Genomic DNA, 26,382 nt, shown 5'->3' with positions numbered 1-26,382 from the left:
CACCCAAAATGCATTGTCTTATTGATTTATTTTATATTTACTGATCTCTGTGGGTTTTTAAGTGTATTCTTCATTTTATGTTTCAGCATAATCTCAATTATACAATTCACAGGAGGTGTAAAAGTGTTTAACAAAAGCAGGTAAACAGCATATATAATTAATTACGAGAAAATGTTTGATGATGTGGAATTTTGAAGTAACTCTCCATTTAAATAGAATTTCCAGTTATTTTAAAAAATAGATGTCAATTTTGGAACTAAAGAATAATAAGTTTTTTACAATTTAAAGTAGTGGAAAATTTGTCATTCTGAGAACTTATCCTCTGAGGTGTGTTTTTAGCAGGGATTTACCTGTAAAAGGCAGGGTGAAGACTTGTTTATAAGGTACCTTTCATCTAATTCATAAGTAGAATACCTTGAATTGTGCCTAGCCAAATGAAAAGCCTCAAAATAATTTGGTCTTGTAATTAATTATAGAGAAATGGCCAGTTCAGAGTGGAAGGAAGTAAACTAATAAAACAATGCTTGGTTTATTGCTGCTGCAGCAGAAATCAGGATATAGTGTTGCCAGTACCCACTGCTGGATTGCCAGAGAATTCCCATCTCACAGGCAACAGTGGTGATTGGTAATCTCTGCCCAGAGTGCTGTGTTGAAAAGTCACCCCAAAATAGACCCAGAGATGAGTATCTTATTTGGCAAATTAAGTGAGAAAGTGAAAGGAGAAAAGCTAACAGTCGCTAAGTTAATGTGAAGTTTTTGCCGAAGGCCACTGGGACTCGGTCCTCCTGGAGACCCTTTAAAACATTGTGCAGAATGGCTCAGACTTTTCACTGTGAGGGGTAAGGAATCTGGGTGTTAACACCGACTTTCATCACTCAGTGAGTGAGGGTGGCTTCTCTGACATGCTCTTGGGTCTTTAACACTTGGCCTACCCCATGCACTGGTCAAACAAACTCCTTAGAAAGAGATGCTTGGGGTAGAAAGCCACTGGTAAGTACTGGAACTGTCCACAGTAGTGCAAGCTGACCTCTGAAGTGGGTCAGGTAGATTTGGCCGACACTCTCTGATTAAAAAAGATTCTCAGGTCAAATCTGAACTTAACAAATGAGATTGTGTCCATAGATGTCTTAGATGTGCCTGCTGGTATTTGCCACCTCTTAACTTATGAAAGTCATGATTGCAATTCATGGAAACTAAACCTCATCAAATGTTTCCTTGGTATATATGTATTCCCTCTGCATGGTTGATTGACATAAAAAGAAATGGAGGAATATCACATAGATACTCATATTGTCTTTAATTAGAAGTATCATTAGGGACATAGAAATGACTTTACAAAGTGGAGAAATAAAGACCAACAATGTTTCTATTGTTTAATGATGTTATTTGGGGTGGCGAAGGCTGAGTTCTCAGATTTAATTTGGTAAACATAATTTTATCTGAGGTGGTTGTCACCATACTGGAAATATTTGAAATCATGTCATTACATTCCCAAAATTAAAGCTTTAAAAAAAAGACATTTTATAGTCTTAGCTGTAAAGGCGACGGTGTCTAACAAGAAATCTGTCTACTGATGTTTGTAATTTGTAACAGTATCCCTGTACAGAGCAGTGTACTAACAATCTCAGATAGTATTAATTACTCCTTTCAGTTTAAGAAGAAAATGAGAAGTGCTTAAGAGTCAGTCTCAAGTTTATTAGGAGCCAAATTCCATTGGAGGCGAGAGACAGTTTTGCAGTAAGAATGCCAGAGGAGCACATCCAGCGGCCCAGAGCCCCGCTGAACTGAAAATCATTAGAAAACAATTAACATATGTGGACTTAGCAAACTAGATGACTAACTGGCTGAATTAAGCTTTGAAAAGTCCCACACCTGTCAATAGTTATCACCAGCAAAATAGTACATATACTTTAAAAAAAAAAGCTTTAATTTTCTGTCCAGTCAAATCTAAGTGTATCACATGCAATTTTCCTTCCTTAGTCATCTAAATAATTTCCCACCTTGCTCATGATGAATGTCTGGCCAGTTCCTACTCAGTTCCTCCACTTTACACGACCTAATTAAAGAAAACATTCCATGATTGCCTATTTTTTCTCATGCATGACAACCTATTATTTTTTCTACTACCTGATTAGGGTTTTATTACCCTTGGATTTAGATTGATTTGCTGAGCACTTTAATAAAACACTACTTAGTTTGATTTAAAGGGCTACAGGTTTCCTTCATTCATACAATTATTCTTATAACCATCTCACACTCCAAGTATGCTACAGTCCCCCAGAAAAGCAGTTTTAGACTGCCACTGAACAAGGTTATAAAATCAGAATCACAGGTGACATTCCTGTTGAATATGGCAATGCGGTTTCTATTGTGGGCAGTCATGAGAGGCCATTCTGCAATATAATTTGTCGAGAGTGATAAATCTATTTCATCATATCTGTCAAGAATGGCTCCTGTGTATTAAAACCACTATAAAGTTTGCTCAAGATAAACCCAAACTTTCATTTGATTAAATAATAATACATTTATGATGACAAATACCATTTACCGTGTTATCTACCATGCAAGCCAAAATTAGATATAGTTCAAATGCACAATGATGCATTTGATTTTATATCTACTGAATGTTTATTAAATGAATGTGCAATATTTATAAAACTGTCTTTTGTTTTGGACCTTTTATTAGAAAGTTGTATCCTACTTGGAAAAAAAAAAGGAACATCCAAATCCACATTGCATTACTTACTAATTGAATAAACTGCCAATAGAAAGATAGGGAAAATACTTAAAAATTAACTGGAGAACACACTGTGCTTTTTGGAGGCTAAGCCGTCACAAATGGAAAGAAATTCTAGTCTTAAGGGTGAATCATAAATCCCACTCTATACTGGCCGAAGACAGGTATTGTTCAGCAGTAGACAGGAAAAGGTAGCCTCGTGAACCCCACTGGAGTCCAAGAACTAAAGAAATATTGACAGAAGGTTCAGTTCCACGTAATCTAAGCAGAGATTCAATCAATTATTTATTTATTAAATACATGCTATGTGCAAGGTTCAGAACAAAATGTTTTTCAGGATTTTCAAGAACCACAAGGGGCTCACAGTCTCATTGGAATAACTGGGTTTATTTGTCAAAGGGAATTTAAGGAGGCCAGACTTAGAATATGCCCTGAAAGGGTTAAGGTACCTTATAAATCCCAACTATTCAATTTTAGGATTCTTTAGTCAGAGAACTCAAAGAGTGCAACTGTGAAGTGCTGTTTGTTCAAACGGAAATTCCTGTGACTTTCAACACCACACGCACACATACACACACTGGCACACACACACTTTCCTTATGCTTGTTAAAGTCAGAATTGAGGTGAATCATATCAAGGCGTTTTAAATAAGTTTCCCAGCACCTGCTTCAGATCTGCTGAATTGTGATTTCTCCCTAGGGATTCCTTTGCAGCAACCAGTCCTATACCAGTTAGCCTATGGAAATTTGGGAGTCACTGGGTAGTCAGTTCCTATTTTGGTCAGTGAGAGAATTCAGAGAGAATGCAAACATTCACCTGTCTGAATAGCCAGGATAGAGGAATATGAGTGTTGTGAAGACTTTCGATTTCTGTAGAGCATGAGGTAAAGGTAAATCTAGACAAGTATTTTGAGGAACATATAACAGAGGGGTTGGAAATGTGGTAGATGTAGAGTGACCAAATAATATATTGTCCAATTTGGAACAATTTTGAAAGTAGAAGTGGATTCTGGTAATAGTTATGCTATTGTAACAGGCATAACCCTGGATAGTCCCAGGCTATCAAGATATAAAGTCACCCTAGGTATGGACCTCCACGTTTCTCATTACCTTTGTCTCCTGATTCCTCCTCAGACACCACAAGACATGGATCAAGAATAGCAACTTCAGTTTCATTGATGCTTGTATCATCATCTTTACCATCTGTGTCTTTTATGGCTGCCATTTTCTTCATGTTAAGCTCTTTCCTCATTGAAACTTAGCTGCTGTGTCAATTCTTTTTTATTTCATTTCTATTCTTTGTCATTCTTCTCAATAGCATCCATGTTGATGCCCCATCCCACCACCTGGCCTCCTAGCTCCTGAATTTCCTTGTCTGTAAAACCACACTGGTTGTTTCAACTACACTCAGCTGTTCATTTTTAGGTGTCCTATTTTAAACTATGTTATCACCAATAACCACATTACCAGCAAAATCTTGATTTCAAGCATTTTCTTTTCTGACCACCACATCTTATTTTTCTACTTCCTTACTTTAATACTCCTGCTGTAGCAACTTTTAATAACTCCAAACCGTTTACCCATATCATTGTTTTATTATCTGTCAACACACAGCTCCTTCCGTGTTTCTTACCTCACTTACTTTAGAGTCTATGACCAATTATTATGACCACTCACTTGAAAATACCCTAAAAACTTACTCCATTCTTTCCACCCTATACTCCTGGCCCAGCCCAAATTTAAACCTACTTCTCCAAATCTACATCAGAGCAACTGAAATTTGGTGGGGATGGGAATCACTCTACAGAGCAATTATTTTCTCTTTCTCTCTCATCAACCAGTAAAACAGTCACATACCGATCAGTGTCACAATGGACACCAGAAGTATTGGCCAAAGGCTAGTCATGGATAAGCCTTATATGGGTACTGTATGCTTAATCCCATTATATTTCTGAGGCAAAATCACTTTCCTACTCTTCGAGAAAACTATAATTTCCTCTTTCTTGCCAAATTTTTTCCCACTTTTGCCTTTACTCAGTCACACCTGGTTGAAAAAATAGAAACAATCAGAAACAAATTACCTCATCTTCTCACTAGAAGCCTATCTCCATAATATTTGCATTCTTAGTATTCCTCTGGATCCCATGCCTTCTCTGCTTTCAGTAGCTCCCTCTTCCATTATCAATTCCTTTCTTGCCCTCCCCCCACTGACATCTACCTCGCCAGGATCATTTTTATGGGCATACAAACGTACTTTAGCATTGCCCATACTAAAAAAAAAAAGAAATCTTGAACCTTGCATCCTTCTACAGCTACTACCTCATTTCTCTATTCCTTTCATGGTAAAACATGTTGAAATAAACATGTTGAAATAATTGTTTACTCTCACAGCCTCCATTTCCTTGCTTCCCATTCACCAACCAACCTTTTTCAATCTTGTTTTGTAGCCATCACTGTATGGAAATTATTCCTAAAAAACTCATCAACAACCTTCATGTGGTGAAATCCAATGAATACTTTATCTCCTAAACTTATTTGACCTCTTATGAGTATTCAGCACAATTGGACCCATGACTTCTCATTGTAATGTACTTGCCACTCCTTTGGCTATATCCTTTAAGTCCCATAATCTAGTTGTCACTTTCTACCAACCTCTGATTTTAGAATTTCCCAAGGACTTAATTCTTGTCTTCCTTCTCTTCTGTGTCTATACTATCACCCTCTGTAACCTAATGCATTTCTGTGGCCTTACATGACATTTATATATCATTTAAATATAAATTGCTCTATCTCAGCATTCTCCTCTGAGTTCCAGATTTTTATTTTCAACTGCCCAGTTGATGCTGTTTGATTTCTATTACGTACTTAAGACAAAAATTTTGATTCTTAACCTTCCACCAAAACCTGTTCCTCTTCTAGTCTTGTCCACCTAAGTAAGTAACACTATCATCCAACCAGTCTCTTGGCATGGAAATATCCAAGAACCTTCAATGTATTCATGGTTTCCAAACACACTCTTCCCCTTACCCATTGTGTAGTTGCTACTGTACCCTCATGGTAATCAGGGTTAATTACCCCAGCTAGTATAACAGCGCTTTTATTTGCCCACTTGTCAAATTGTATGAAGAGCCCGAAGTGTATAGTTATAGCTTCCAGTTTAGATCAGTTTTTTTGATGTCCTACAACAGAAATGTTTATCAACTCCCCCCACCCTCTGGAAACGAAAGACCCTCTAAAACAGAGTTTAAGGTTGTTGTAACAATATAAACTCCACAAATGTGCCCCTTAGAGAGGTGATGAAAAGAGACATTCCTACTTCCAATTCTTTGTTCCTCTATGTTCTAACTATTGATTATTGGCTGTTGGTTAAGTGTGTAGACCTCATCATATTGGACTGCCATTCAGGCTTACAATGTTTTGTTCTTGAGCTGGCACCTTAGCTGAGCCTTCAATATATAATTCCACTGTTATATCAGGGCAGCTGTGTCCAGGGTAAGGGCAAAGAATCTCACAATTATCTCATTATATGCTTCTGTAGTGATAGGAGTTCTGAGTCTGGGGCAATGCTGTATGTGATACCGTGACAATGGATTAAGCCCTTGGATGGTGTGGCAGAGGCATTTGAGCAGGGAAACTGAACTCTAAGCACCTTACTCTATATTCTGTTGCTCTCTTCTGTCAGGCAGCTGCTTCTGGGTGATGGAATTCATACTCAGGGATTAAGGAAATAACAACTAGGTGGGTCTGAGTGCCCACTGAAATCAATAGGAGATGGACTGAGCCCAGCACTCATGTAGCCCCAGATAAAAGGAGGACCCTGATGGTATTTCAGGTCCTTCTGTATTATGTCAGCTCAGATCCTGTGTCTTATACTCGTTAAGAAGTCTGGGTATTCCCTTTTCTATAGTGCACAGTTTCCCTGTTAAATAGACTCAGGTTCCTTGGGGAAACATTACAGTGCTGTATTTACTCTACATCCTGCACTTGTATTACAGAATCTCCTCAAGGGGAATGCCAACTTCCCTTTAATCAGTAGGCTCAGGATATGAGAAGTGACTTAGATCTAGGAACTGAAAGAAGACCATGATTTTCCTTTGAGGTGAGCCTTCTCTTCACCAGCTTTTCTATTATAGTTAAGATTATGCTTATTATTATTCAAATCGAGAACATCCTAGTTGACTATCCATCTATATTGACCTTCAGAACATCAAGATGTACTAGCCATTGTCATAGATCTCTTAGGTCAAAATACTCTGATTGCTTCTATTTATTAAGATGACTGATGACTTACTCTTCATTTAAATAGTTTCATTTACCTTTCCCTTGTTGCTTAAGTTCTTCCACCTAGTCTCTGCTCTTCTCAAATTCTATATTCTAATTCAGTGGTAGCATCTCCTAATATCAAGCCTGGCTTGGGGATGGACAGTAGCCATTACCAAATTTCTCAAATTTGTCAGTGCTCTTCTTCATAGACACATTCCTTATTGACCTAGTAAAGGCAGAGTCCTCTGGCCCCTTGGAGAAAACAGATTGTAGGTTATCAGTCCTTATACCATAAATGGCTTCACATCTTTCACCTCTTAGCTAACAAATCACATGTAACCCTATGCAAAGAAGTCTTCTCCACTGCTTCTTTATCATATCACTTGATTTATTTCCTTCAGCACACTTAAGGAGAATCTGGAAATTACCTTATTTAGACAACTGATAATTTGATTCTTTTCTGGCTCCCCAATAGAATGTGAAATCTCAGTGACAGGAACATTGCCTGTCCTACCATAACTTTAGCTCTTAGGAACTCAAAAAATACTTATTTTTCAGGAACAAATGAATTTGCTTTTTACATTTTATGGTCCCTGGAAAGCTCTTACACCTTCTTCTTATGTGTAGAAAGTGCTTTAACGCATAAAAGGTAGAAGAATATCTGCCAGGGGCTTAGTAAATGACGCTAATTCTTATGGTTCACAGATGATTACCCAACAGAGCAAACCATATGTTAATAAAAGTTAATTTTATTATTTGTATATATTTGAAATGTTATTACTATTATATTATACTCTTTTCTGTTGATATTGTGGGAAAAAGCAGAGGACCAATGGATTGCATTTTATACTAAATAATACTTTCAAAGTAGTAGGTATTATAGTATATAAGTAAAGAGAACACCCTCATCTAAATTTTGTAAAAGAATCAAATAACAGTATTTGGAGACTTCAGGTCTTCTATATTGTGGCCTGAGACAGTGATAACAATGTGTGTCTCCTTTAAAATATCTTTACATATTAGGTATTCTTTTTTTTTGTTAACTGCTAATACTCTTTTCCTAATTCAAAATTACAAAAACATATGTGCATTAATAGGGAGTGGGAAAGGAGAGAGACATACCATAAACCAATAAAAATTCTGGGATGAGAAATCTGAAATTTTACTGTAATCAGAAGACTCATACTGATCCATTTAACATGCAAAGGCTATAGAAGCAGATTTAGTTATTACATAGGAAAACTCACTTCTCAAGGAAACATCCCAGTAGAATAGAAACTTTTAGTAATGATTTAGCAAAATGCTTTCTCTTTTCTACAGGTAAAATAGGGAATAATGCCCTTAGAAAGAATAAACTAGGCCATGATTTGAGGTTATTTTGTATCTTATCCTATATTCACATAGTTTTCACATTTTCCTTTTTTTTTTTAAGAAACTGTATTGAAAAGGAAATCTCAATACATATGTCACTCACCATGCATGGAAATGGCCAAATTACTGATTTTCAATAAATATTTCATTTTTTACAATCCTTTGTGGTGAACATTTTCCCCCTTGGCCGTATGGAGCCATGTTTTGTCAAGGGTAAATTAATTACAGCTTTCAGTCTATTTAAATTAGCTTCAAAATGGCGAATCTGTGAATTCACAGTGTGTTTAAACTGGGGCCACATGAGATCTTTCTAACTGTATACTCAGATAAATTGATAAGAAATTTGTATGTGCTTTGTTAAATTTCAGAACCGATAGATAGATAGATAGATAGATAGATAGATAGATAGATAGATAGATAGATAGACAAAGAAATTCTATGAAAGCCTAGGCTGATAGTCTTGAACAAGGTAAGAACAGTATTCATAGGATAAGCGTAGGGAAGTTTTTTAGTATGGAACAGACCTTTTTTCAAATAATAGTTTAATTGCTAACACTCTCAATTGACCACAGCAAAAGTTTTGAAATGATAAACTTACAGTAATACTTTTTTTAAATTGAAATATAATTGACATACAACATTATGTTTCAGGTGTATAACATAGTGATTCAATATTTTTATACATTATGAAATGATCACCACAATAAGTCTAGTTACCATCTGTCACCATACAGAGTTATTATAATGTTATTGACTATTCCTATGCTGTACATTATATCCCTGTGACTTATTTATTTTATAACTGGAAGTTTGTACCGCTTAATCCCCTTCACCTATTTTGCCTATATCCTTACCCCCTTCCCTCTGGCAACCACCAGTTTGTTCTATGTATCTATGAATCTGTTTCTGTTTTATTATTTTCATTTGTTTTGTTTTTTAGATTCCACGTATAAGTAAAATCATATGATATTTGTCTTTCTCTGTCTAACTTTTTTCACTTAGCATAATACCCTCTAGGTCCATCCATGTTGTTGCAAATGGCAAGATTTCTTTCTTTTTTATGGCTGAGAAATGTTTCATTTTATATTTATATACCACATCTTCTTTATCCATTCATGTATCTATGGACACTTAGGTTGCTTGCATATCTTGGCTATTGTAAATAATGCTGCAATGAACGTTGGGGTGCACATATATTTCAAGTTACTGTTTTTGTTTTCTTCAGATAAATATCCAGAAGTGGAATTGATGTGTTGTATGGTAATTTAATTTTTAACTTTTTGAAGAAACTCCACACTATTTTCAGTAATGGCTATGTCAGTTTACATTCCTGCCAACAGTGCAAAAGTGTCCCCTTTTCTCCACATCTTTCCCAACACTTGTTCTTTGTTGTCTTTTTGATATAGCCATTATGACAGATGTGAGGTGATATCTCATTGTAGTTTTGATTTGCATTTTCCTGATGATTAGTGATGTTGAGTATCTTTTCATGTACCTGTTGGCGTCTATACAAGTACTGTTGAAAATATCAGTGTCATTTCTTTTTACTTTTAGGAAGTTGGTTTGTTTAGATCTTAGTGCACTCAGCAGAATCTTTAAAATTTGTATAATTATAAGAAATATGTATTTTATTTTTACTCTTGATATTCTTGAACCAGAGGAGAGCAAAATTTCATATATTTATTTTACATCCAAGATATTACATATTTTAAGATTGATGAGTAGGAGATTACTGGTCAGTAGAGAGTCAAGAGAAGAGCATATCAGGCAGATCATAGAGTATGGAAAGTGGCTTTGTTGTTGAGTGACATGCACTGGGCTGTTTAATTTTATTCCAAATATTTCAGTTTATAAGTTTAATTTTCATATTTTAGAAAACTTGACCACAGTTTTTGAGAGTAGAAGATGTTTTTCATGAAGTTCCAGAACTCCAAAAAGAGAGTGTCCTTAAATGGGGTATGGAAAGGAGGGATGAGGGCAAGGACAATGTTGCCAACTGTGTTCCTGTCTCCATGTAAATCAGAATTAGTGGGGGTTGTGGAATTCATCTGCCATGGAAATCTACCAAGCTGAAGATTTCCAAGTTTGTAACATGTACTGGATGAAGAACACTAATTTACAAGCATAAAACCTAAAAACAAGACAAAAGAAACCTACAAGGAAATGATAGATTCAGTGGCACAGATAGCAACCAGAGTTTCTTCCAGTATTGGTAACTCTCTCTTCTAATAAAGTTGCTCTCTATGCCTGGCCCTGTGGTGCAGATAATCCAATCTTCAGAAAGAAAGGAGGGACATTTTCATACACATATTCTAGTGCTCAAGTACAGCATACAAATACGTGGGTATTATTAGTCATTACATTATTGTTTCAGTGGTAGTTAATTGTTCTTATTTTATGAAGTAAATAATCCCATGAGCAATACACAAAAGTTGGGTGTCTTCGTAAACTATAAAGTACAAAAATGTTACCAATTGATCTTTTTTTGTGCCTCACTTTGCTCTTTTTGAATAAATGACAATTAATAGGGTTTTCGTCTAGTGCAGTATGATTTCCAACACATTATTTGAAAAATTTGTAGTCTTTGATGACAAATGGAATTTTCAAGAAAGGATTGTTGGGTGATAAGATTGTAGGTTTGCATGATCTTGTTGATTTATGACTTAAGGGGATGCTTGCTTGCTTGCTCTCCCAGTTTGTTGTGTATTCATCAAAGAGAATGAAGAAGCTGTCAGGTGGGAAATATACCATTTCAGTTCCAGACACCCTGACATATTTTAATGCTTAATAGTTGGAGTTATTCAAATGCAAAACAACTACATTCAAGTCAGTACATGAAAGCATGTTGAAATTTTCCTTTTATCAAAATATGAGGCAACTACAAACAATAAATGCTGGGGAGGGTGTGGAGAAAAGGGAACCCTCTTGCACTGTTGGTGGGAATGTAAATTGATACAGCCACTATGGAGAACAGTATGGAGGTTCCTTAAAAAACTAAAAATAGAGCTACCATATGACCCAGCAGTCCCACTACTGGGCATATACCCTGAGAAAACCATAATTCAAAAAAAGTCACGTACCACAATGTCCATTGCAGCTCTATTTACAATAGCCAGGACGTGGAAGCAACCTACGTGTCCATCGACAGATGAATGGATAAAGAAGATGTGGCACATATATACAATAGAATATTACTCAGCCATAAAAAGAAACGAAATTGAGTTATTTGTAGTGAGGTGGATGGAGTTAGAGTCTGTCATACAGAGTGAAGTAAGTCAGAAAGAGAAAAACAAGTACTGTATGCTAACACATATATGTGGAATCTAAAAAAAAAAAAAAAAACACCAATGATTCTGAAGAACCTAAGGGCAGGACAGAAATAAAGACACAGACGTAGAGAATGGACTTGAGGACACGGGGAGGGGGAAGGGTAAGCTGGGACAAAGTGAGAGAGTGGTATGGACATATATACACTACCAAATGTAAAATCGATAGCTAGTGGGAAGCAGCCACATAGCACAGGGAGATCAGCTCGGTGCTTTGTGACCACCTAGAGGGGTGGGATAGGGAGGGTGGGAGGGAGACGCAAGAGGGAGGAGATATGAGGATATATTTATATGTATAGCTGATTCACTTTGTTATAAAGCAGGAACTAACACACCATTGTAAAGCAATTATACCCCAATAAAGATGTTAAAAAAAAAAAAAGAGACATGATTACATTGCATTTTGGTAAATTAAAAGAATAATTTTAACGAAAAAAATATATATATATGAGGCAAGACCTGCCCAGATTCAAAACAATTATTTTTCGGGGGTAGATAACATAAAAAATAATTCTCTGCATTTGTTGCTGTTAGAATAAAGTGCTTTATCAGTGTAATAGTTGAGAATGATATGCTCTAGTAGTATTTTGATGAATTACATGATTATAGTTAAAATGAACAATTTCATCATGCTTGAACTAATATGGTACTATGATTTGGCAAGTACTCTTGCAACATTCTCTAACTCATCACTTCAGAAGACAGACCTATACAGCCCATCAGTTGTTTTAGAAAATATGGGTTGATATACAGTTTCAAAAAAAGAAGGGGCAGGAGAAACATGTCAGCTATGGAAACTAATGCATGCCCAGATTTTCATAACGTCATTGCTTGATTACATTGCCTCTTACTGCTCATTTTAAACTCTTGCATAATTAAAAGTGAGTCAAAAAATAAAGAGGCTTTTAAAAAATGTTTTGTTGTGTACCAAATTTAATTGAAAATATTACACACCCCAAGGTACTCCTGAGACATGGATAGTGTATGTGTATGTGTGTTATTTTACATTTAGATTTAAGAGGATTAGAAAGGATAGTATATAATCAATGCAACATTCATTTGGGTATCAGTCAAGTAAAACACACACACACAGAGCTGAACATTACATAATTTCAGTCATAAAGAGTACAAAGTGTGAACTGATTTAATATATTCATAACTAAGTACTCTCCTTTAATGTAACTTGCAAGTTGTTCACAAAGTTATTCCATTCATTTACTTTAAAACCTTACATGCCTGGATACATTTTCTTAAAAGATACATATAAAGGCACTATTTTAAGGATTTATACTTATACTCTACATTGTAGATGAAAGATAGTCAAAATTAAGTTTTAAACATCCTTTTTTTTTTACAGAAATATTTGAATGTAAAGCTAAATCACAAATAGATTATTCTTCCTGCTTGAAATAATGTATAGATATTTAATAAAAATTACTGTAATGTAGATACACAATGAACATTCAAAACCATCGACATTTATCATATATAGGTTTCTTTTTTGCACATTTCAAACTTTCTTAAGTGATATATAGGTTTTATTTCATTTTTAAACAGATTGTGTATTCATTTTTTGATGCCTCTTTTAGCAATCTCAAAATGCATCTGTATTCTGAAGTGTTCTATCTATAATTGTTTGGGTGGTATCAATAGGACAAAACCTCTTATACATTGCAGAGTACAGTATTTTAAAACTGGTGTATCTTATTTAAATGTATGTGTTTTATTTTGATGGACTTTAATATGTGTGTTGTTTTGAATTTGAATTATAAAGTAAAACTAAAAAACCTTTATGTTTCATTTATATCAAAGACATTTATATGTAAGGATGTGTTTTTATCTCATCGTATACAAAACTAAGCAATGATTCTGGTCTCCATCCTTAGAAAGCTATCCAGACATAGTGAAAAGAGATTTGATAATATAATCATTTGGTTAATTTGATTACTTTACACAATTGGATGCTTCAAACCTTGGAACTATTATACAGTGTCTCAGAATGTATTTGACAATTGCTAGAGATTTGCCTCCCAAGTTTGAATATAACTATTTTGAAGTTAAAGAAAAAGCAAAACAGTGCCATATTTTCCTGTATCGTCTGTTTCAATCAAGTGAAATAATGTTTATGTTCTTAAAAGTTGTGTTTATCCACAAACACGAGCAAGTGTTAGCAACTAAATTCTGCTTTTCTGTGAAAGTTAACCTTGTGTCATTCATGAGCTCAGGGAGCAAGTCATATTTAAGGTCAATGTATGACTAAAAATTTTGTGTGTGTCTTGAGAGCTTCATGATATAAGCAAGGCACTGACATTTCTAACCAGAGCATACTACTCTGGCAGGGGGAAATGATGTTTATGTTAGTGCCTCAGAAACCAGTTGCAATTTCTTAAGTCCTCGGAAGCCTGCACAATCAGCTTAAAAAAAATCAGTTTTATTTGTTTATTAATATGTTTGCTTTTTATATTCTATCACTAAAAACTAAATATCTTTCACCAATTAATTCAAATTCCTATGGACTGTGTTTTGCTTATAAACTTTTTTTTTTAACTTTTTATTCTATATTGGAGTATAGTTGATTAACAATGTTTTGTTAGTTTCAGGTGTACAGCAAAGTGATTGTTATACATATACATGTATCTATTATTTATCAAATTCTTTTCCCATTTAGGTTGTTACATAATACTGAGCAGAGTTCCCTGTGCTATATAGTAAGTCCTTGTTGGTTATCCATTTTAATTGTCCTTAGTTGCATCCCTGCCACTTTGAACTACCCAAGTATCTGTCCTTAAAATTCTGTTTGGAGAGTTCCCCTTCTCCAAGTGCCAAATTAGGTAAAAACTGAGCAACCTTCTCACTGAGGACACTAGAACTGGATGGGGGGTGGGATAATTGCTAGAAGTGTCTGCTTGAAGGCATCAGAGAGCTAAAAGGTGTGAAGTGTTTTCAGCTTAAGATCCAGGAGGAGATGAAAGTCCATAGCATTGGCTTGCTTTTCCCCTAGGGACCTTTGCAAATTCCTAAAGAGGTGACTGAAGGCTGAGTAGTTCTTTTGATCCTTTCATGGCCAGGAACCACAATTTAGAATAGCAGGCTCACAATGATAGTGACCCTGGTATATCCCCTTATCTTTAAATTGGGACCGATAGCTCCACCAGAAGACAAGGTAAACTGGAAGCAAATCAGGCATCATACAGACTTTAGCCCATCTACTAGTCATTTAAGTGGCCCAGAAAATTACTGCTCAAGTTGGATTAAGGTATTCCGGATGTTAGTTCCCCCCAGGTGTCTAACCAGAGCAATACAAGAGCCTAGACTTCAAATTATATCTACAAGTAAGTTATCAAATACAGTGTCAAGCACCAAATCAAAGATAACCTAAGAAAAAAGGAAATATGGATGAGAACCAGTACAAAAAAGGAGAAAATTGAAAGAGTTGTAGGGGCTCTTGGTGTTGGAGGTATCAAATATAGACTTAAAAACCAATGCTTACTATACTTAAAGTCATTTTAAAAAATAGAAGTTAATGATCTTAGAGAATGTAAAATGACAAAAAGAAGGCTTAAACAAATATGAATTCTAGAACCGTAAATTGTAAAAGACAGGATAAAGAAGTTTATGGATAGTTTAACAGCAGAGTAGATGTGAATAAAAGAGAACTGGAGATATCTAAAAGAGATAAGGAGGAAATATCAAGAGTGGATTATGGAGAGACAAAAAGATAGACAATGTAGAAAAAAGAGTAAGAAACAGAAAAGGCACAATCATTAGACCCAGCATACTTTTATTTGGAATCCACATTCAAGTGATGATAGCTGAGAATTTTCCAAAACTTATTAAAAATTAATTCATAAAGTCAAGGGATCATGCTAAATCCTAAGCAATATCTTAACAGAAACTCACAGTTAGATTATCACAGGAAAACTACTGAAAACCAAAGACAAAGAGAAATCTTAAAACCATTCAGAGGAAAAAAGAGGAGAGAAAGATTACTTAAGTCGAATAAAAAAAATTAATCATAGATGACTTCTAAACAGTATCAATGGAAAAAAGAGTAAGATGAAATAGTAGCTAATCCAAAGTTTTTAAGGCCACTGAATATTTACATCTATAGTAAAGATGCAATAAAGGTATTTTTAGACAAGTAAAATTAAGGAAATAAAGAAAGAAATAATAAACAATATTTGGTTCCTCTTATCGACCAAGATTTTTAGAAGGTATAAATAGTATTAAAGAAATTGTTGTTCTGAGTCAAGCATAAGGCTATAGTGGATTTCTATCATATTTATCTTATGTGGATACACTTATGGTCACATATTAGATTATGATAGAGAAAAATAATTTAGAGCCAGATATCAGAAAACCTGCTATGTAAAAAAAAATATTTTGTTGGATCCCTAACTTACCCCACTCACAAAAATTAACTTGAAATGGAATAAGAACTTAAACATAAAGCCTGAAACCATAAAACTCCTAGAAGAAAACATAGGGAAAATGTTCCTGGAAATTGGCTGTGGCAAGGATTTTTGGATATGACACAAAAGCACAAGGAACAAAAGCAAAAATTAACAAGTGGGACTACATCAAGCTAAAAAGCTTCTGCACAATAAAATAATCAGTCAGCAAAATAAAAAGGCAACCTACAAAATAGGAGAAAATATCGATAAACCACAGCTCTGATAAGAGGTAAATATCCAAAATTCACAAGGAACTCATACAACTCAATAGGAGAAAAAAGAAACAAATAATCTGGTTTAAAGATGGGCAAATGACCTGAATAAACATTTTTCCGAAGAGGACATATAAATGGCCAACAGGTACGTGAAAATGTGCTCAACATCACTCATCATCAGGGAAATGCAAATCAAAACCACAATAAGATATCACTTCACACCTGCCAGATGGCTATTATCAAAAGGAGAAGAGATAGTAAGTGTTGGCAAGGATATGGAGAAAAGGGAGCCCATATGCACTGTTGATAGGAATGTAAACTGGAGCAGCCACTATAGAAAACAGTATGGAGGTTCCTCAAAGAGTTAAAAATATAACTACCATATGATCTAGCAATCCCACTTCTGAATATATCCAGAGGAAGTGAAATCACTATCTTAAGGAGCTAGCTGCACTCGAATGTTCATTGCAGCATATTCCCAATGGCCAAGACATGGTAACAACCTACCTGTCTGTCAGTGGGTAAAAAAGAAATCCTGTCATTGGTGACTACATGGATGGACCTTGAGGGCATTATTCTAAGTGAATTAAACCAGACACACAAAGACAAATACTGTATGATCTTGTTTATATGTGAAATCTAAAAATGCTGAATTCATAGAAGCAGGGTAGATTGGTGGTTGCCAGAGGCTGGGGAGTAGGGGGCTAGGGGGTGGGTGACGGTGAGGAAATGATGGTCAGAAGGTACAAACTTCCAGTTGTAAGAGGAATAAATTCCAGGGATCTAATGTATAGCATGGTGACTATAATAGTTGACAATACCGTATTTTATACTTGAAATTTGCTATGAGAGTAAATATTAAATGTTTTCACCGTAACAACAATAACAACAAAATGTAATTATGTGAGGTGAAAGATATGTTAACTAACCTTACTGTGGTAAACACTTCACAGTTTACAAGTGTATCAAGCCATCCTATTGTACACCTTAAACTTACACAATGTTATATGTCAACTATGTCTCAATAAAGCCAGAAAAAAGCTAAATACTTTCTAATAAGAATATTACATATATCTGTATTTTGGCTGAAGTTTGAAGGATGAGATTTGCTAAGTGCATGACATGAAATAGAGCTTTAATGTTGGCGTATTAGATGTTGGGATCAATATACTGGGTTCATGAGTCCTGTCCTGTCATGTTCTTACTTTATATACTACAAAAAGGGGAGGCTGAATCCTCCACAGAATCTGTTATTACTTATTTAATGCCCATTTTCAGCAAGTAACCTGCCAGGCATTACAAATAGGAATATGAAGAAAGCAAAGATGTTTATGGAACGTCTTTCTCCTCAAAAGAGTTTTCTATCTAGTGAGAATGGAGTTGGCTGCATAGTCATGCATGAATAAGACATAGAAGTGAACCAATTTGGGTGGAGTAAGTGCTGAATGTAGACTGAGACTGGAAGTCTAAAGCTTTCCAACGGGAATCCTGTTGTTGAGCATGGGCTTTTTTGAGGCGCTGCTTCATTTTTAAATCGTTCACATCTCTCAGCATACAGAAACTTCAGCATTAAGTCTATGCCCTCTCTGAAACTTTGGATCCATTTGTCATCTTTAGAACCTCAGAGCATACAGAGGTTCTTTTGATGAAATCTCACCTCCTCTGGAAGACTCCCTTGAACCCACATCTCAGAACTTCAGTGATGTACGTTTATAGAACTTTATAATTGATCCTCATGTTATGGTCACTTAAATTTCATGGGTTTATTTATTCACTAAGTCTCAGAAGTGTTTGATTTTCAAGGACTTTATTAGACACTTGGGAGTGATAGAAGGTGAATGATATAGATCTGGCATAAAACTTTGGCTCATCTTGCTTACTAGTGTCTCTGCTCCTCTTTGATTAATTTTACACTGAGCTGTTTAAATAAAGACTGCTATCTTTTGTGAGTAGAAAATTGATGTCATTTTTTCCCTTGTTTTCATATACAATACATGTCCTGTAGTTCCAACCATGGATCAACTGAGTGAACCATCTGTGGACACCTTATGTCAGTGTACCTAAATTAAAAGATCAAGTTATGAGACCTTAATTAATTCCTTGAAAGTAATGTTTGTAGTTTTCAGATTCAAAGTAATGGAACAAACTTCCTCTTGTTAATGGTAGAGGCATTATGAAAAGAATTCTACTTCTATACAGATTCTTTTCACAAATCAGAAGAATCTGAAAACTACATAACTACTAGGTTATAAAGCATGCTTGGTTTTATGATCTTCATGCATATACCTGAAATTTATAAGTTAATTTGTCCACTGTCTGTGGTAAATAATTGTGATTAGATCATACATATAAAATTCTAAATGATTAATTAGTATTTAACTTTTTGTCTTCAGAATATTAATATGTTTACGATGGGGAGAAGTAGAAAATATTCAAAAGCAAACAGAGGTTAACTTCAAAATACTGATTATCTTACCAATCAGAATCAGATTTAGTATATATTTTTTCCTACCAATATATGTGTGAGTGTATTTATGAAAATGAGTTTATAATGTAATGGAGATAATTTCTCATAGGGCTGCCAGTAGGATTAAATGAGAGCATGCAGCAGACTGCCTGGTACTCCACAGGTACTCAGTAATGTAGCTAATATAAGTTAATATTGAGAACAAATGTATGGACACCAAGGGGGGGAAAGCAGGGGCAGGGGTGGGTGGTGGTGGTGTGATGAAGTGGGAGATTGGGATTGACATATATACACTAATATGTATAAAATAAATAACTCATAAGAACATGCTGTATAAAAAAATAAATAAAATAAAATTCGAAAAAAATGTATTTACAATTTTTGAACCTGCTTTTATCACTAGACTGAATATAATATAAGAGTGCAAGTGTGAGGGGTACAAAGTCTTTTGTTGATTTGTTTTGGTCTGAAAACTTCTTTATTTCACCATCATCTTAAAATCATATTTCTGGTGAATATATACTTCTAGATTAATAGCTTTCCCCCCCTTTTAGTACTTTAAATATTTCAGTCTATTGTCTTCTAGCTGCCAAAATTTGGTTGATATTCAGCCATCAGGATGTGGTTTCAGTGAAAGTAATTTGTTTTGCTTCTGGTTGCTTGTCAAATTTTATCTTTGTATTTGATTCTTAGTAATTGGCTATGAGTAGCTTTCTTTGTATTTATCCTGTGGAATTCACTGAGATTCTTGAATCCGTGGTTTGATTCATTAGATTATTACTTCATTTTTCTTTCTGTGCCATTATCCTTCTCTTGTTCTAGGAATCTGAAGTTTGTCTGATCTTTTGGTTGAGTTTCACCTACTCTTCTCATCTATTCTTTTTTTTCCCATTTGTTTTCTCTCTGTACTTCAGTTTGGACATTTTCTGTTGACATTTCTTTGAGTTCACTAATCCTGTTTTCTGCTCTGTGTAGTCTGTTGTTAAACCCATCCCATGAGATTATCACCAAACTAGGAAGAAGATTCCTTGTATTCTCTTATTATTAAGGCTGAATCTTCATATGGTGTAAAATTCAATGACTATTGACAAATTGTGTACACCTTGGTACAACAAGGAGGAGATGTAGCTAATTTTCATCATCTCAGAAATTTCCTTCACATCCACTTTCAGTCAATTCACATACCTTGTAAATAAGAATTCTTCTTACTTCTGAAACCATAGACTGATTATCCCTGTTCTTGAATTTCATATAAGTGGAAGCCAACAGTATGTTATGTACTCTTCTGTGTCTACCTGCTTTCATTCAAGATGTTTTTGAGATTTACTCATGTAGTTATACTACTACTACTATTGCTGCTACTACTATGAGGCAATATTCCTTTTTATGAATTATCACAGTTTGATTATCCATTATCTTGTAGATGGATATTTGGGTTGTTGTCATTTTGTGGATAGTATGAACAAAACTACTACTCAAATAATCTTGTCCAAGTTTTTCTACTTGCATATATATAAGTTTTTATTTATCTTGGGAAAATACCTAGGAATAGAATAACTGGGTCATATGGTAAGTATGTATTTAAATTTATAAGAAAATTCCAGTTTTCTAAAGTGGTTGAAACATTTTATTCTTCCACAGCAATTAGTAAGAGTTCCAGTGACTCCACATCGTCACCAACATTTGGTGTTGCCAGTTTTCTTTTTTTAACCATCCTAGGGGGTGTGTAGTGGTACCTCATTGCCATTTTAATTTATGTTTCTCTGATTACTAAAATGTTGAACACTTTTCTTATGCTTATTAGCAAGTAATTTATCTTCCTTTTAGAAGTTCCTAAGGGATTTTGCCCATTTTTATTGGGTTATTATTTTTGTGTTACTTACCATGAACAGTTGTTTACATAGGCTAAATATAAGTTATTTTCCAGATATATATATATATGTGTGTGTGTGTGTGTGTGTGTGTGTGTATTACAAATATTTCCTCCCAGTGTGTGACTTGCTTTTTTATTTTCTTAAAGGTGTCTGTTCATGGGGAGAAGTTTTTAATTTTGATAAAGTCCAGTTTATTCATATTTTTTCTTTTATTGAATCTCTAACTCTCTTGTGTTTTTTTCTAAAAGTTTTATAGTTTTGCTCTTATATTTGTGTCTATGATCTATTTATAATTAAGGTTTTGCTATGGTATGAGCTATGGGTGAAAGTTTTTGATTTGTTTTTGTTGTCCTATATATTTATCTAGTTTTTCAGGGACCATTTTTTGTAAAAGATTTTTTTCCCTCTTTTTATTGCCTTAGCCCATTGATGAAAATCAATAAACATTCTGTACTCTATTCTGGTTCATTTAGGGAAAATTGACATCTTAACAGTATTGAGCCTTCCAATTTAGGAATATATATCTACTCTTAAGATTTACTTAGGTGTTACATTATCTAGAAAATATTCCAGGACCCTTGTATCTGGCCCCCTTAGAAGAGCAACTAGACAAAGTTAGTTTCTATAATCTTGGCACAAACAAAAATAGAGTTAATTCTTTAATAATGATACCAATTCATCTATAATGCTGGTTTAAGAAGAATTTAAATTCATCTATTTTATTTAAACACTAAGAGCCAGGCATTACTCTTCAGGCTGAAAACGTAAAGATAAGTACAGTATGAATCGTAACCTCACAAACATGGGGCTGGTATGATTACTAACTTTGTTTAAACAGAGTTCTTTCACATTTCTAAACATATTAAATTGTAAGAGTATTACTTTATATAAATTTGCTTCCATTTTTCATTCATTTCCTTGAATCTTATAAATCAGTTGTAACTGTTAATATGGAGGTATATTGTGCATTTGTGTGAATTTATATCAATTTATTAAATGCTTCCTGTCATCTCTCTATTTTACTCTTTTTGGATTTTTAGGAAGTGCAACTTAACTCTTCCCCGTCTATCCTCATTCTTTTATTACCACTCTCCCCTTCAAATCCTTCTGAGATTCACGTTATGTTCCATTTCACTGACTAGCTCTTCAGTTTTATCTATTTGACTTATTTATTGAGTTGTCTATTTTAATGGATATTTTCACACCCAGAACCCCTACTTGTTATGGTTGTTATATTTTATTATATTTTGTCCCTGTTTCAGGTTTACAATATCCCCCTTTGCTATTTGACAACACTTAAATGCTTGTTGAATCAGCTTCATCCTATAGGTTTGGAGTTTGTTGTCTTTCTCTTGTATTTATTGAGCTCCCAAGACGTGTTTTTTTGCTTTTCTTTGTAAGTGTATATTGCCTTTGGGGATTAGTCACCTTTACTGGGTTGTGTAGTTCTGGATGGGGGAAAAATCCATGTCCTGACCTTTGTCCCTCTTGGTGACTTTAGGGGGTAGGGGAATGCCAAGGAACCGTCAAGGGATAATTTGTACATTTACCCAGACACTGTTATTTTTAAAAAGCCAGCACTGTACCTCTTTTCTTTCCCTTACTTTTTAAAAAAGCTAAATTGATCCTGTCTATACTGTTTCTACTCCAGGTTCTTCTGCCTTTTATTCTCTCTACCTCTACCTCCCCCGCTCTGTCACTCCCCCACTCACACACAGCACTAACTATCTTCTTTTGCCCCAACTGATCTACCAACCTCTCTATGACTTTGACTGGCTGATCCATCAGCCTCTCTTTCTAGAACCTCTTCAGGGTTGGGTTATATAGAAGGAGCCAGACGACCATATTATTTTACCATATTTTCAGGAACTAGAACTCAGAAGAGTCCCTCAACAGATAAATATAGAGAAATATAAATTAACTCCTTAAATTATTCTCAGCACTGTAGAATCTCAGAAGCTACATAGCATGTCAAAATTAAATGAGAAACCTTTTTCTCAGAGCTCTTTGAGGACGAATAATTGAACATATCCTTTCACTTGTAATTCCCTGTATCAGGATTTAACTCAGAGTAGGGGGGTCTATAAATGTTAAGTCACCTGTGAATAAATTTCCATATAATTTGTTATTAAATTTGAAAGGTATTATGACCAAATTGATTGGAGTAGCTAGGAAAAACAAAACAAAAAAGTATGCTTTTTGAGAGTTAATTTCAGAATAGCTGAAATCATTGAAAATTTGTTAATACACAATCACCCTATGACTCCCTTCATTGATAAATACAGCATACATCCAAGACTTCAATATGTACTACCACACATACAAAAATTGATGGTTTAGTGTTTTTTAATACTGCTTTTTGTACTTCTTAATCTGATATGATTCTGTAAGTCTTTGAAAGTTAATACCAAACAAATAAGTAAGAAATAAGAGATGTGAGGATTTCTGTTAACTTGGCCAACAGTTTTAAAAAGAAATACAATCTGATAGTGATTTTATTTTCTCCAGTTCTATATGGTTAAAAAAGGAGGGGGATGATTCAATGAGAAGAGATGGCACTCACCCATCCATTTAAAGTCAGTGCTATATTTCCAGGGCTAAAAGAGTTACAGTTGCACTGTTCATTACTTTGGAAGTGTCACATTTCCTAGTATGACAAGATGTATTATGGATGGGGGTCTTTACAGATGTGGAGAAATCTCTTTCCAAGTTTTTTTTATTTGATTTTCTCCCCTTCTGCCTCTTTGTACTTCAGCGGCAAACCTCGGGATAATGGGATTACTTTATGCCTTCCACATCAGGCTCTGGATGAGTGCACAGAGGCCAGTGGCAAGAGAAATAAGATGGCTGTAAAAATGCAAACATTGGATGTTAAAAAAGGTGCACCCAATAACTTGCCCTTAAATTTAAAGGGAATTAAATGAGGAACTTCTGGACAATTTATCTTTCTGTTTACTGATAACAAGTCACTTTGTTTTTATGTGCTCAGTCTAGTATTCTATAATTTATTTGAAAGTAGATGAGAAATAATGTAGATAAATGATGAAGTGTCAGGGTCTGACGCTCTTAAATGAAGCTATTATGGTCAAAGAGAAAACGTAAAACCTGCGGCTCATTATGAGAGTGTTCTACTTGTCAGTTAAGTGAAAAGGCCTGGAATGATTTCCAGTTTATTTGTCATTGCAGTTATTAAAGCTGTCTTTTTGGTGCCATGAAAATGAATTGAAGACTTTATTCGAAGTAAATTTGTACTAAAGCTTTCAGATGTATCTTATGTGAGCTCAGTGAGGCAGGGAAGCAGCTTAAAAGCTGAAATATTACAAGGAGACAGCTACCAAAGTCTTTGAAACATACCAGAATATATAAGAGCCAATAAATAAAGTGTTTTCTTGACTAGGGAACGAACTCTTTGACTGATGTCTTGGGTAAGATTGGTAACAGGATATAGCAGTTGCTAATTGTTGGTAGATATTTTATTCCAATAAGGAACAAATTGCCTACATATTTGAGTAACACTTATAACAGAGTATCTTTCCTGAGATTGATTTCTAAGAAAAGTGAAAAGATGCATCATTTAAAATAAGATATGCTTATAAAAATGTAATGAGAATTAACAGAACAGACACATCACAGAAGCAGAAAAGGTTTAGTCCTTTCTGAATAAGTGTAACTAGTAGGCTCTAAAAACAAGCTTTTATAAAGTTTAGAAGGTAAGACATTCGGAAAGCCTGAGCTGCATAATCTGTTTTCCTAACTGAATTACTGGACTACAAAAGGCTACATCTGACTACAAGGGATGAATATATTATTGACATTTTTATCTCACATGTCTGTTCTTAAAATACATTCTTGCTGAGGTGTGAGAATAACTTACATTTTAGCTTACATTAGAAGGAGATCAAATCAGATAGACTTTCATATGGTTGAGATGGAATTTTTTTTGAAGCATTGAAAAAATTAACTCTTTTGTATTTCCTTATTTCATGATCGAAAGGGAGGCATTTGGTGTTTCTTTGAACTAGTCTGGCAGTTAAAAATACTTTTTTGTATAGTTTAGCTATGCTTTTTCATAATTTAAAAATGGCAATTAATAGGTGTAAATAAAGGAAAATGAAAGACCCTTTCTCTACATTGGTTTCAACCCCATCACATGAAATAAGTAGAATCACTAAACTGAATGTTTTACTTCAAGCCTGAGAAATCTGCCAGCCCTGTCTTTGACTCTTCATTGTGGATATTACAAATGTTTTGACACATCTTCAGGGTCAGTTTTAAAACAAAATGGATTCTGCATCCCCCTCAGAGGTAATCTTTCAGGGTTTCCTTCAGATTTTATAGCCATTTTCAGTGATATTGTCAAAGTAAAAGGTCTACCAGGCTCTTTATTATATGCCTTATTTTCCAGCATTTAGATGTGCAACAAAACCTTCCTTTGAAATAAAACTCAATGTTATATTTGGGATATTTTAAATATTTCTATAACTTTTTTATGCTAATAACTATAAGAAGTCTCAATGATTTAAAAATAAATGCTTTACAAAATTATAGCTGCGACAATAGAGAAATCTATATTGTAGTAATTGCCGGTTAAAGGTGTAGAGTTTAGATTAGATTCAGACTGATTCAGATTGAGACTGTGTTTATACTCCCAATAAGATTTGAAAAGAAGCAAAATGGTTGAATTCTGTTGGATAAGCAGTTATTTGGGGGACAATTTTTGATAATTCATGTGTTAGTGTTTGTGCTTATAGATCTGCTTTTTGTGTGTAGATACATTCCATAAGGTCCTTTTATTTTTGAGCATACTCAAGTTTTTATTTCAAGTTAGTTAATTCACTTTGGCTGGTCAATCAAATATATTTTATCCCATTTTACTTATTTAATATACAGATGTCAAACACTAAATTAGTTGAATTACAAATATAATGGCTTTTTATTGAGCTCATGGAGTAAACAGGATCATAAAAAGAGGTATATAGTATATGAAATTAAGTGCAATTAAAGGATGGCCTAGGGATTCAGGGGCATTTAATTTAGCCTAGGTCCATAGTAAGGAAGACTTCACAATGGGAAAGATTCCTGACCTCAAATATTGAATTCTACAAAGACAGAAAACTCAACTCAGTGGGACTAGGTCAAAAGTATTCTACATTCATGGTTATATAACCTCCAACAATCCAGCTAGCTAATTCCTTTGTTGCCATGGTACTAGGCTAAATTTCTTTGGGTAAAAACCACTGTGCTTTTTCTTCCCTGAAAAATACCTAGAGTTAATGTGGGACTCTAGCCAAATTAACCATAAAGAGTACCTTATCTGTTAGGTTAGCCACTGGGGACTAAACCTGGTTTCCTTTACTATAAACTACCATGGACTGAAATCATACTCTCCAACAGTATTTCTATAAATATATATTCACAATGTCCACATAGAGAATTAATCAACATGTGTTGGTTTAATATTAACAATGGAAAACCATGAAGAAATTCAGCAATAGGCACAACCTTTTCATACATAAATTTATAATCAACAAACTTAGAAATAAAAGATTTTTTAAAATCCTCCTGTTGCTTTTCTTGAATTTCCAATTCTCTATTTTTCTCTAAAAACAAGAAAAGTAATTTAAAAATTAAACTACAAATTATTTGGTGTTATAGTTCCTATTAAGGATTCAGTTT

This window comes from Eubalaena glacialis, chromosome 1 (genome assembly GCF_028564815.1).
Source record: "Eubalaena glacialis isolate mEubGla1 chromosome 1, mEubGla1.1.hap2.+ XY, whole genome shotgun sequence".
Classification (NCBI taxonomy): domain Eukaryota; kingdom Metazoa; phylum Chordata; class Mammalia; order Artiodactyla; family Balaenidae; genus Eubalaena; species Eubalaena glacialis.
The sequence above is the reverse complement of the archived record's forward strand: the minus strand, read 5'-3'. Positions refer to the sequence as shown.